A 14,861-nucleotide genomic window follows, 5' to 3' on the forward strand; every position below is an offset into this window, starting at 1 on the left:
GGTGTGACCTGGTAGTGTTAGGGTGCTGATGTGGGCCTTGACCCAGTTCTCTATTATAGGACTGCTATCTACATTCTCCATACTGTGTGCGTTTACACTGCACACATCTTGCTGTTTAGACATCTGTCATTGGGTAGCATTACATCTAGGTTCCTATCCCTTGTAAAACCTATGATGGTGGGTTTCTGTTTTGAGACTTTCCTATTCAGGGCATGCTGTGGGTACTGACAGCCTTTGCCAGTATCCATGGGGCATGGCATGATAGGTGCACGCCACCTCTAGCAGGTGGTGCATCATGTCATGCTCCGCATGTCTTCCCAGCCTGAAACACATTGGCTCCCCTTTGACTAACTGCATTACTTCAGCCAGTTATTGCACTTGATCATCCCATCGTCATTTTGTGGCTTCATGCTTGGTGAGGGTGGATGTTAGTCAGGGTGCTCATGTATGCATATAATACATGGTATTACATTACTTAACACATGGCATTCATGCCTCAGGTGGTGCTGCAGGGCTGCCTCTGTCGGATGCGCATATTACACTTCCCTGTACATGTTTGTGAGCAGGTAATGTCATTTTAGGCATCCATGTTATTATTTGAGTGAGTCAGAGGGGGTATCATTCCCAGGGTTCCTACTGAGCCAGTGTATGTGCTATGCGTTGCCTCTTTGCCATGGCCAGGGCATACTAGGCATGCCTCCTTCTGCCTACTGGGGCAGGCTCAGGTTGTCCCTCCTCCGAGTCACGCTCTGCCTGTGATGGCCTTGGCAATGGTGGGGGGCTGTTTGGCCCGGCCCTATGCTGGTCCTGCTGCAGCTGTTTTCGCAAGATCATATTATGTAGCATAGCACATACTGTGACAATGTGGGTACATGTAGTTGGTGTGTACTGCATGGATCCACCAGATGTGTCCAGACACCGGAACCGTGACTTGAGCAGCCCAAACACACGCTCTATTACATTACGTGTTTGTGCATGTGCCTCATTATGGCGTTCCTGTTCAGGTGTGTGTCCGTTTCTGATGGGTGTCATCAGCCACGGCTCCAGTGCATAACCTGCATTCCCCACTAGGTGTCCGTGTGGGATATCCCCATTGGCAAATGTCTGGTACAGCTGCGTCAAATGCCAGATGTGGGAATCGTGGTAACTCCCAGGGCAGCCAGCACACACATTCATTATTATGCCCTGGGCATCACACACGACCTGGCAGTTGATGGAGGGGAAGCCCTTGTGGTTAATGTAGGCCCTACCCCGCTCACCGGCTGGTGCTTTGATGCATATATGCGTGCAGTCTATTGCACCCACTACCTCAGGGTATTCCGCTATTTGCTGGAAGAGACGCATATTGCTGGCCAATACCTCATGGGCATTGGGGAAATATACATGATCACCGACATGTGCTGACATGACATCCAGGAACTGGTGCAGTACCCTGGAGGCTGATGCCTGTGATATCCCCATCATATCGCCAGTTGGTCTCTGGAAGGTACCTGTTGCTAGTATTCTTAGGCCAACACATACCTTGGTTTCCACTGGGATGGGTTCCCCTCTGTTGGTTCTGCGTGTGAGGCGTGGCCTGCACAGCTCAACAATTTGCTGCAGGAGCTCTCTGTCCACTCTATAGCACTCTACTATCTCCAGCTCATGTAACCCATGGTAGGTGACCCTGGGCCTGTACACTCTTCTCCGTCTCCTCACTGTGGGTTGTCTGGCACCATCTGCATTGTCACCACCCTCAGCAAGTCGCCTATGTCTCATTATGACAGCTATGGCAGCCCCTAACATTTCTGCTCTGAGTTAAGCTTTTTCAGTTTTCACTTCTATTAGCTTACTCCTGTCTTGCAGTGTCTCTTAAGAGAAACATCCTGCACTACTGTTTGCAGAGTTTTAAGTGCTGGGCTGGGCTACTATTCTGCCTGTGTAATTGCCTGCTTCTAATTGTTTTCACCTGCTAGCTTCAGCAGTTATCCCTGCTAGCTTCCTATTAATTCTGTTGCTTCCTTTTTCCTCTCTGTTTCCTCAGGGGGGAGCAACGTGCATACCATCAGAAACACGCTCACAGTGGCTTACACGTGCTTACACGGTTCAGAATCTACTTATTCGGGTTAAAACGCGCGTACACCCGTGCAAACACTGTTACACGTCTGCCAACAGCCTCCAACATACTCAGCCTGCCCTACACGCGCACACACCAGCGCAAACAGTGTTAAACATCTCCCAACATGCTCCCACATGCTCAGTCTGCCTTACACGCGCGCACACTGCCCTACTCGCGCTTCATGGCGCGCACACGTGTGCATGCATGCCCAGCTAGAAACTTTGGTGTAAGTAACAGTGTACACCTTCCATTTCTTGACTTTCCATGACTTATCTAGTGGCACACCTCTTTCCATGATCTGTGTCTGTCATCTGTTATGTTACACTGACCTCCAATGAACTGCATTTCTTTCTACCATTCCCCCCTGTGATGTCACCTATCTCCTACTCTATTCCTCCCCTTATGTATCTCTTACACTACTCAGACTGTGCTCATTTGCTATGTGACTGTGAGATTCAGTATCCTAACCCTCATTTACATGAGATTGCCTACTAATGCTTAGTTACATGTCTTAAACTCAGCTTCCCCCCTTAGCAACCACTACACGGTGGCCATGTTGTTTTTGGTCTGCTGGTCCCTGCATTGTCATTCCATGTATTGCATGAAACCCACATTTGTGGGTTTATAACCTTCTTTTTTATGATTTTATACAGCGCAGACCGTTTGCGCGGGGCTGCGCTGGGTTTAAACATCGGTGATCGCCGAAAATAAAAAATTATATTTTTAATATTTTGGCTTCGGGTTATATTGCCAATGGCCACATATTTGGCCATTGGCATGCTGCCTGAGTCATATGCACCCTTTTTTTGGAGCTGACATGGCACCGTTGTGGAATTTGCAGAAACGTACTCAGTTGTCAACTGAGTACATTTCTGCAGCTAAAACGTCTCTTACACGGACTGGTTTCTGCTTCATGGATTGCTAATATACCTCATTTGCATACCTTTCGGCTGCAAGTGAGGTATTTAGCATGTCCACACCCAGTCCGTGTAAGAGACATTTTAGCTGGTCTCTTACACGGAGTTCAGGGCTGTTCCTGGATCGCGAGGCTTGCATGGAGTGTTGCACGTCTCTTACACTCCGTGCAAGCCTTCGTGAATCCTGTCCTATATATTTTCAACATCAAAGCAACATGTAAAACCTCAGATGTTGTATATTTAGCTACCTGTGAGGATTGTACATCATTCTATATAGGAAAAACTAACCAATGCTTCAAAAGAAGGGTACAAAGACATCAACTGGATATTAAGAACAAGGAAATACATAATGCGTTGGCACAACATGTTGTTATTAATAAAAATCACAAGTTTCTATTTAAAGTCATTGATAGAGCTTTCTCTGGTCCACACAAAGGGGACATTGAGACTTTGACAGAGCTGAAAGAAACAAAATGGTTTATTAACCCGAGGGCAGATCAACCCCCTGGTTTAAATATCATAGTCCCCCTTAAACCTGTTTTAAAGAATAGAAGATGTAAAGTGTAGTTAATCCACTGTGCCATCTATAAATTTACAACTTTAAAGTCAACTGACAAAGACAATACTATGTGAGCATTATCTGACTGAGACCAAAGTCATTTTTCAGCTTTTGTCAAAGGACATTTCATTGCCTGCTTATTGGCCATATCTTTATCAATAAAAGGAATACATCCTCATATTAAGGAATGAAGAGAATATAATGATGAAAGTTACTTTTATATTTAAGAATAGAAGAAGTATATAACAACAAAACTATAGCACCATCTATATGACAAACCTGTAACTTGAATTTTGTCTGATGATAGTAACAACAAGTGAATTTTATCTGATTAAGGCCAAATTTATTCTGGCCATTGTTAAAGGATATTATACTGCTTGTTTATCGAACAATATCATTTTCCTCAGATTTTATATATTTTTTTATTGGAAAAAGGAATGAACTCTTACATTAATGATTAAATGAAAAATAAGATCATGCTATCAATGGTTTAATACATGTTGAAGCCACTTGCCACTTTTAATGACAAAATCAAAGTCTTTGCTGTTAGTTGAAAGAACTGAAAAAAGGGAAGTGATTTCCCTCATTTGTTTGAAAGAGATTGGAAAGTGAACAGTTAGCGTTGCTGTTCTATCCACATGCTTTCCTGTTTTTGACAAGACTTTGGTATTTTAGAGATAACATCTGAAGCAGGCACTGGTTGTATTTTTTGAAATGTGACACAATTTAGTTGAAGGATACTTATTGTAATTTCATAATTTTAAGTGGCATTATTTTGATTATGCAGGTAAAGATCCATCATACCTGCATAGCATTGTAATGAATAGAAAATTATATCCACAGATTCCTTCGAAGATTTAATATTTGGAGTGTTCATGAATGTTTCTATTTACTTATGGATACTACATCATTTAGAACAGCGCCACCTGTTATTGGTCTTGAGAATTAAAGGAAAATGGAAGAGTAATACTCACTTTGCTCACATTATCATTAATAACACAATATACATCCAATCAAAATGAAGGACTGGAACATCTAATTTACATACTCAATAAAGGCGGGAAACAGAAGCATAGAGTTGATTGCATGCAAATTAATCTTGAGGTAACTAGATAGGATTGGATGTTGCCAAGTATTCATCAATGGTGATTAGTCAAACAGCATAGAATTTCATATATAAAAGGAAATGGAAGTCCCTAGGGTCTTATACGATCTGAGGAAGACAACAGTCGAAAGTGCTTATCGGATATCTTCAAGGGACAGTTTTGAGCTTTTTATTCTTCATTTTATTTTCAAGTTGAAGTTTTATTCGTATTAAAGGACTACATTTTAATTGGAACATTTATGGATTTTGTTGATTGGCCATCCTTGGGTGGATTTTCTGCCTTTTTCTGCTAAGGTTAGCATAAATCGGTGCACATCAGAGTGTTCAGAGGTGTGGCCCAATATCGTAAACTACGTCATACAGTTTGTGTATTTTGGTGTCTGTCTCATCCTGCTTTGGGGGGGGGTCACTTGTTTGGCCAGATACTTAGATGTGTCTGTGAATGTGTGTGATTTTCAGTAGTGTGTGTGGGTGTCCTTATTGTATTGTGGTAATGGTATGTGTTGGTTGTGTTGATGAGCTGCATGTGTTAACTTACACCTCATGACTGTCCAGTCCAGTCATGGCTGTAGACTGGGCTGCCTTCCAGCTTACCCCTGTAGCTGCATCCCAAACAATGTGTGGGGCATGGTGCTAGGTGGGTCTGGCAGTGTACATGGCATAGAGATTACATTCCCCAGGATGGCCACATACACAAAGCTGACATTAGGAAACACCAGTAGCTGACTAGTGGACATGCCTGTATGAGCAGTCAGTACTACAAGTACCAAGTACCATATTTAGTTTACGTATTGCTTATGAAGATGTTTTAGAAAGTGATGCTCACATGTAAATATTTGTTTTATGGACGTGACAACACTGGCTATTACCGAAACATTGTAGCTACCTTTAGCAGCAATCCTCCTGTGAGGAGCACATCATATCCTGTTAGTTGATTACAGATGCTTCAAGTGTCTACAGGTCTGTTTCCTTCTATGGGTATATACTCACATATCCACCAGGACCATGAGCTCTGTTGGGCACAGACACCCACTCTCAAAACAGAGTCATGTATCAATAGGCTCTGATGCCACTATCAACATGATCAGGATATAATCAGATAGTGTGAGCCATCATCTATGATGCGGCTATTACACATGGGCAGCTGTCTCCTACATCTTACACTCCTACTGCAGATACTACATGGGAGTTAATGATGATATGCAACCTTTTTCATTACCAGTGCTGTGCACTACCTTACAGACAGTATGTGCAGGCGGCTGTTATGTTGGCAATGAGATGTTGGGCTAAACAAACCTGGTAGTTCAACCAGTGTGTCTGTACTCTCAATATCCACTCTATGTAGGTGTGCACATAGCCATTTGGCCCAGCCCTGTAACAAGGATCACTACACATTTGCATAACATGTACACATGCACAGCTGTTATTGCTTGCAAATGATAGTAGAGAGGTGGATATTACATGTGTTATGTGCATGGATAGTTACATGGCTCTTCCAATTATATTTGCGATCATGCTGCTAACCTGTCAGATGAATACTAATGCTATGTATCCTGTCATTGAGTATTGTAATTGCCAATAGACATAACTACTGTTTGCATAACATAACAGAACTGCTATGTAGAATAGAATACAGATCTGCCTAGAATACTGTACATTACACAGTTATTGGCACAATATCCCACAATGCACACCATATTTGCATGGTAAGCCCACCTTTACCATGTTCATCTTACTTATACACCCATACAAATGTCGACTGTTGCAACATATCGACATATACTATCCCCTGTTATAGCACATACTTGTTGGACCAATCTTTACACTGACAGTGGCTGGAAGCGAATTGGTGGGTTCCAAGCCCATATCATCCCTTGTGGTGTATGTGGAGTGTGCCGTGTGACCAACAGCAGTACACACATAGAATACTACAAGCATTACTATTGCTCAACAATACATCGCTACAAGATAGCTATTTCTACTATATGCATTGATTACACTGTAATTCTTACAGTACAGATACTACATACACAGACATACTACATGTTATACATACCGTCTTAGTAATCGGAGGTGTTATTAACTGGTGTAATATTCATTTTCAGTTCATCTTTCAGTGTTTTGTACTGTCTTACAGGTAGATACAGATGGTCTGAATGTGACAAGGCAACCTTTTATAGCTGCAGATCAGTAACATGTGCTATCCCGAGGATCAGTTGGTGTTCCTAAGTAGCTAATTACATGCACATCAGCTGCGGTGCAACTGCCTTAGCCAATACCATGGCTATAGTGGAGTATAACTGAGTACTCCACTGGGGCATTGTCCCTTTGCCTTACTTGTGAGGAAGACAGCGTGGAAGTTTTGTTTGGAATCTACTGCAACAGCTGTATGGAGATGAACAGTAATATATTGTGTGTAATGCCTAGAGGAGTTGGTCTAAATGTGAGTACTGCTGTCATATTTCTTAACATTGCTACTTGTGCAGCGTTTGTCTGTACCTAGCACTTCTGCATATGTTTCAGTCTGGACAGGTTGTTTGATCAGCTCAAGGCTGCATAGCTATGCATATAATGTTAGGGGGGTTTACAGTGTGCCTAACAGACATATTTAGTTTGGTGTTACTGTGTATCATACTGTGCTAATAATCAGTACTCAGAAAAACTTCCTGGTGTACGAACCTTTCAACCCTCTGAAACGGGATAAGTTCATACAAACCCTGTTACATCAGCAGCTGTTCAATTGTATAATGGCAACTATTTCACATAGGGCCATGTTAGTGTGTCTGTGTCCAGGTATGTTAAGGTTTCAGCAGATGTTGTACACTAGTTGCATAATTGGTAATGGTATGACAGTATGTATTGATGTAATTATTTCGGTTGTGGGGTAGATGTTGGTGGGTGTACTAAGCACATGCAGGTGTGTAGGAACCCCTTTAATACAACGTCTATATGTGTTGTTGTGTCTTTCGTTTTTTCCTGGTCAGGGGTCGCCACAGCGGAACTCCGGTCCGCTAATGATTAGCAGTAGATTTTTACGTGCCGAGTTGCCAGCTCTAATGCACAACCTTCAACGAAGGTACGCCCATTCACACATGTCTCCACACAGAAGACACTCTAGCTGAGAATTGAACAGGACAACATCTTACTGTGAGGAAACAATGCTACCGCAGCACCACCACTGCAATACGTCTATATGTGTGTGGGTGTTCATTCCCTATGTGAACACCTATCCCTTAGTGGACTAATACTATGGTAATTAAAGGCTGATTCATTAAGGCACTATTACATGCCTCCTGTATAGCATGTAGGTACTGTTAGTCCTTGAATCCTTTTGGCAATACATTGGAATGTAATAAAGATTTGCAAAATGAAAGCTGTCTGTGTAAGTCTGTCATGGATATTTGCAGTCATTGCAGTTGTGTTGGTGACTGTGTCCATAGAACATATTTGTAATAGTGCATTGGCATATACTCTTCATATGTTATGTTCATATTGTTTGGGGGAGGCGGAATGTGTGATTGCTATGGTCCATGTTATACTCAGATATGACCACTTTGGACGCTGTCTACAGACATGTATGTATGTGTATATGTGTGTGTATATATATATATATATATATATATATATATATACATATATATATATATATATATATATATATATATATATATATATATATGTATATATGTATATATATATATATATATATATATATATATATATATATATATATATATATATATATATATATATATATATGTATATGTACATATATGTATATGTATATATATATATATATATATATATATATATATATATGTATATATATATATATATATATATATATATATATATATGTGTGTGTGTATATATCTATATATGTGTGTGTGTATATCTATATATGTGTGTGTGTGTGTGTGTGTGTGTTTGTGTGAGTGTGTGTGTATATACATATATATATATATATATATATATATATATATATATATATATATATATATATATAGATAGATAGATAGATATATATAGATATATATATAGATATATATATATAGATATATATATTTATATAAAAACTCTATTATACCTGGGTGGTCCATGGGAAGGAAGAAAGAGAGCAGAGCCGGTTTCAGATTTGAGCTTTCATTCCCTATTTTATTTATTAATCATAGCATTGAACTTCTTCAGAAATCTGTATAAAAGCATTTCGTGTCTTGCTTATATATTGCAGCTGTGACTAGTGCTTCAGGTGTACTGTGTGACATGTCTGGACTCTATTGGCTACCTTTGCCATTTTAGCAAGCTTTTAATGTTTAAGCTGCCATTGAGCCCTGGGGCTGCGTCAGCCCTGAGCGTGATTTGCCATTTTAGTTCTTGGACTTCTAGTCAGGTGCTGCTTTCTTCTGAGAATGTGCTAACTTTTTCTAAAACTAAAACCGCCCTACAAAAAAGGTAACCTCAACCCGATAGAGAAAAATGCTCTCGCCGAATTATGCAGAGATAAAAATATAAAAATCATTAAAGCAGACATGGAAATAGACCCCCCTGAAGTCTGAAAACACTTTGTGATCCCTAAGATCCACAAAAATCAAACAGACCCCCCCATCAGACACATAGTGTCTTCCAAAATAACCAAAACTGAATGCATGTCAGAGTTACTTGACTACCATTTTAACCCCATTGTCCAAAGCACGGAGTACTACCTAAAAGACTCTTGGCAATTTCTAAATGAGATATTCGAGTTCCACCACAACCAAGAGTACAAGGCAAGAACCCTTGTCACTCTGGACATAGTGGGATTATACCCAAGCATCCCCCACCATGAGGGGATAGCAATGGTCTACAAATACTTAACATAGGCAGCTAGATCACAGCAGAGCTTACACACTATGCCAACTGCTAAAAGTAGTTTTAGAAAACAACTACTTCGAATTCAATGGAGTCATATATCAGCAACTCTGAGGAGTCACCATGGGCGCCAAAATTGCACCCACTTACACGAACCTTGTCCTAAGCTGTTGGGAAAAGAACACTTTCACCAAAATAACAGGCTTCAACAATGTGGCACTATACAGACGGTACATTGACGATGTGGTATTTGTATAGGAAGGCTCGCCTCATGAACTAGATAGATTCATCTCTGAAATCAGAAACAGCATTAGTTTCCTAGCGTTTACTGTTTCAGATAGAGGCACCAAAATTAATTTTTTAGATGTCACCCTACAAATAAATGTATCTCAACAGAAATTTACCTCCACTCTGTATAGAAAGCCCACTCACCGGAATAACCTCCTAAATTTCAACAGCGAACACTCCTACTTCATGAAAAGAAACATAGTAAAAGGGCAATACGTTCGCTTAAGCAGGCTAATGAGTGAAGACAGTGAGTTTGAGTTCCAAAGCGACAAACTCCGTCACCTATTTTTGGAGAAACTATACCCTGCCTCCCTCGTTGGCAGAATAGCCACCAAGGTCAAGGAACAGAGGCACAGTAGGCACAAACCTATCCTTAAATACGGGTTCACTCAACCCGACACCGACAAAGGAAACGAACCACCTCGGTTCCCTATCCCCATTTGCAGTGATGCAGAAACCCTGAAAGATACCATCTCCAAAAACTGGAAAATACTAGAAAGTTGCCCAGAGCTAATAGAAGCCATTGGCACCAAACCGAGTTTCTCATACAAGAGAACCAACTCACTGAAAAGAATGTTTGAACAGAGACACCACTTAAATATGAAATCCCCTACCGAACCCACAGTGACCTTCCCCTGTGGGCAATGTGTCTGCTGCGAATACATCAACTCCTGCCACGAGTTGAACTGCAGCAACTTAGACACCAATCTGCTTCAAGAGCAGATACAACTGCAACAGCCAAGTGTTAGTCTACCTAGGAAACTGCACACATTGTGAAGCATTCTACATTGGTAAGACAACCCGTTAACTTAGTGACCGAATTAAAGTGCACTATCAGGCAGTAAGAAGACTTGACCCAGCCAATGCAAAAGCCAAACATGCAGGAAACTGCAAACAGCCACCATGGTTCAAGTTCTTAGTTTTAGAAAAAGTTAGCACATTCACTGAAGAAAGCAGCACCCGACTAGAAGTCCAAGAACTAAAATGGCAAATCACGCTCAGGGCTGATGCAGCCCCAGGTCTCAATGGCAGCTTAAATATTAAAAGCTTGCTAAAATGGCAAAGGTAGCCAATAGAGTCCAGACATGTCACACAGTACACTTGAAGCACTAGTCAATGCATATGGTATAGGGTGTAGTCTCAAGACCATGAAACTTGTGTACATCTCTGATGGCTTAGTGGCACGTCCCATGACTATAGTGTGCATGGTCCAGGGTTCGACACCTGCGATGCTTTATGTATGTTTTTTACTGCAGAATAAAGCTCATTTAAGCAGTTGTAAGCATGTTCAAAAGTGTTTGTTTGACATTATAGCAGCGGTTAAACACAGTTAAACAAATTTTGTAAGGTATAACCTGTGCGTGCAAACACGGCCACATCCGCTAACTACTCCGGATATACACATGTCAGTGACATAACATCTCACTATGTGCTGACATAACATTACATTCTCTGTTGACTGTACTCTCCTGCACACATGAGTTTATATGGGTGATTCGAATGTTTATTATACAGACGATTACTACCTATACATGCAAGCTGTGGTTAAGGTATACTTTTGCACATGATAAACATCGCTGCCATTATCGGGATTGTAATCTCGAATGTACAGATACTATGTGGATGCTGTAACAATTACACTGTTGACATTAACCTTGCTTTCACCTATTTCCTATTTAGATTATTTCTATGTGTAAGCTAGGCTAAGCAAAGGGCGGGAGCCCCAAAACTCACTGAGCCTCACGTACTCTTGAAATAACAACATATAACAAATTTACTGTGGGGCAATACATTACATTCCTAACTACATTAGGCATAGCCCCTTACTGACACAGTTCAAGGGAAACCTTGTTGTGTGAATGGGTAACAGACTATACACCCCTGGGATCATGTGTCCCAGAACCATGCATCCAGGGGGTGGGGGAGCCTGTCCAGTTTGATAGCTGCAAGACCTGTTGGGGGAATTGAATGATGTTGAATTTCCACATTAACATGCCCTCTTTAGATCACTAAGTGCCCCTATCACCCACCACAACCCCATTCTTCAACAGCTTCCAGCAACTCTGCCTGGAATTGCTTTATTAGCTATGCTTGACAGAGGCTCAGTTACTTCATTAATAGTGTGGGGAAGGCCAACAAACTGTTGCTATGCGTCTAATTGCCCTTGGACAGATAGGTAGTAGGCTATCTGTGAACCTCTAATTGCACATTACAGCCATAATATATGAATAAACAGACCTTCAGATCACAATATACAGTGAGAACTCACCATGTAGTCAGGAAACAGTTGAGTACAGCAAGAACATACAGAACACTGATACTTAGTCACTTCAAAAGCCTATCTTGGAAGCTAGAAGACTTGTATAAGTTTAAGGCTTTGTATTGCTTACCAGTAGGTTACCTACAGGGGAGATAAAAAACAAGCACAGATGGGGAACATGCATGCAATGATACCATACCAGTCTATGTGTCAGCCTTACACTTTGGAATACTGACCAAGGCTATTGGCACCCCCATGGTGCCTTATTTAAGAGAGTCTTGAAGGTGAATACCAGCCCTGTAAACAGCACAACAGCAGATTCAATGAGGATTATGCTGCTCAACACCAGGGGTTGTGATCACAACATGCATGCACTCACAGCACTCCTCAGGATGGACAGCATCAACATTCGTGCATTAACTGAAATCTGTCTTAAGGCTCCTGAGAGCACACCAGCACTATCAGACTTCAACCCATATCACACATCTCAGCCAAAGAACATGGACTGACAGACATGGAGGGGCTGTATCCCTATTCATCAGGGATACCTACACCTCCAGGTTAGTGGGGCAGCATGATACCTTTGTGATCATCCATGTGCAGCTAACATTAGCCACAACTACAATGTGGAATGTGGCCTGCTACGACTCACCCTCCATGACCCAGGATCTCCACTCCACCTACCTGGAGACAGTGGAGAACATGACAGTCCTAACGTACACCCTGGCATTGTTCGATGTCAACTACCATACCATTAACTGGGAAACGTACTCCGGTACTCACTTTCAGGACCAGCGCTTCCTGGAATGTATCACCTCATATGCCCTGCATCAGGTGGTAACCTCCCTAACATGATGTGGAAACTACTAGATGTGGTCATCACCAACATGGGCAACAGGTGCACCACAGCGGAAGTTAACCAGTCACTGGTTACATCTGACCATGAACTATTCACTGTTTCCACACCCTAGCATCTCCCCCACCCATGGATACCACAGTGTATACCTTTCCTAAAGCTAATTTACACTACTGGTGACAGGGGTGTGGGGTTTCACAGCCCTCATGCAAAGGGGAAACACTGCTTAAGATACAGACAGATTTACAAATGCAGTCTATAAGCACCTACATGGATGTATGGATCATGCCATCACTTGTAAACCAAGACTCACTCCTCCTAGACAAGGACACTGGTCTGGTGGACCTCTGCAATAAACAGGCTATACTACAGAAGTAGGACAGTGTTCCAGACACACAGCAAATCCCACGAAGGGCAGCCAGCCACGACCACTATTAGTATGATACGTAGGTCCCTCATGACATCATTCAAGGCTAACATCAGCAGGAGAATATGCAAGGATTCGAAAGATAACCACAAAGCCTTCTTTGGCTATGTCAAGGATCTACATGGTGACACACAGATTTGCACTGTGCCGGTGAAATATAGCACAAAATATGCTGACCCTACTAATATCACCAACATCCTTGCAGATACATTCGGTGCATACTGCATCCCCTAAAGAGTCCACAACACTACCCGAAAGGTACAGTATCCCAACCATCATAGACACACAGGTGGAAATGGCACTCTCTAACAGCAGAACACAGCGTCAATGGAGGCAGATGTTGACCCATACTGCATCTTGCAAACTGTTCAAGACAACCTGCCCCCCACCTAATTAAGCATTCCTACCTCAGCCTCTCCACAGGCTACATGCCCATACAATGGCAGGTGGCAATGGTTATTCCGCTCCATCAAGGTGAAATCACAACTGACCATGGGAACTACCACCCCATAAGCCTGACTAGCCTGGTCTGCAATGGTATGGTTTGCATCCTCATGGCACTCATTAACAATGACATTGGTAACCTTCAAACACGTGACCCTTCCCAGGTCAGCTTGCTTGAGTGTAGTTCATGCTTACTGAACCTGTTTGACATTTTACATACAGTCACCAAGATGTTAGATGACGGGGGAGTTGGTTCACGCATACTACCTGGACCTCAACAAGGCTTTTGACACCATGCCCCACTCAGGTATTATTGATAAACACACCAGCCTGTACATTCACACATACATCACAGGTTGGGTTGCCAACGGGCTTACACACAGAACCCACATGGTACAACTAGCAGTCTCCAGGTCCAACTCTTGAACAGCCACTACTGGTGTCCCACAGGTCTCAGTCCTGGGAGCCCTACTGTTTGGCATATACATCTCAGATGTACAGGCAAATACAGGTGGACTATGGCAGACCATGTTTGGCAATGACTGCAAATTGGGAGCCATGATTGATAGTCCAGCTGACATGGACATCCCTTATGGGACCTCACAGAGAACGTCACAGGGTGCCAATGATATGGCCTCCTGCCAAGTGCCACTAACTGCATGGTCATTCCATTGTGGAATTGGCTCTCACATGTTAACACATGAGCGGCAGCCACTTTAATACAGATGAGGTAATGGGGTATCTGGGGACTAAGGTAGATAGTGATCTCCTCTTTGATAATCATATCTCCACAGTAGTTAGGACATCCTTCTATGTAGGCCATCTGATTACTAAAGGATCCCATCTTGACATACTGGGGTTATAGTGCCCCTTTACTCATCACTCATCAGTCCCATCATAGGGTATAATTACCCATGTGGAATGTACCTCAGAGGACACGTCCAACAGCTGGGGGGGGGTCCACAAATGTACCTCACCAAGGGGAATACTGGCTTCCAACATATGGCCTATGCAGCCGGACTGAGTAAACTCCTACTTTACTCAGGGCATCTCGTTTAC

This window comes from Protopterus annectens, chromosome 5.part1 (assembly GCF_019279795.1).
Source record: "Protopterus annectens isolate FY-2018-M chromosome 5.part1, PAN1.0, whole genome shotgun sequence".
Lineage (NCBI taxonomy): Eukaryota > Metazoa > Chordata > Ceratodontiformes > Protopteridae > Protopterus > Protopterus annectens.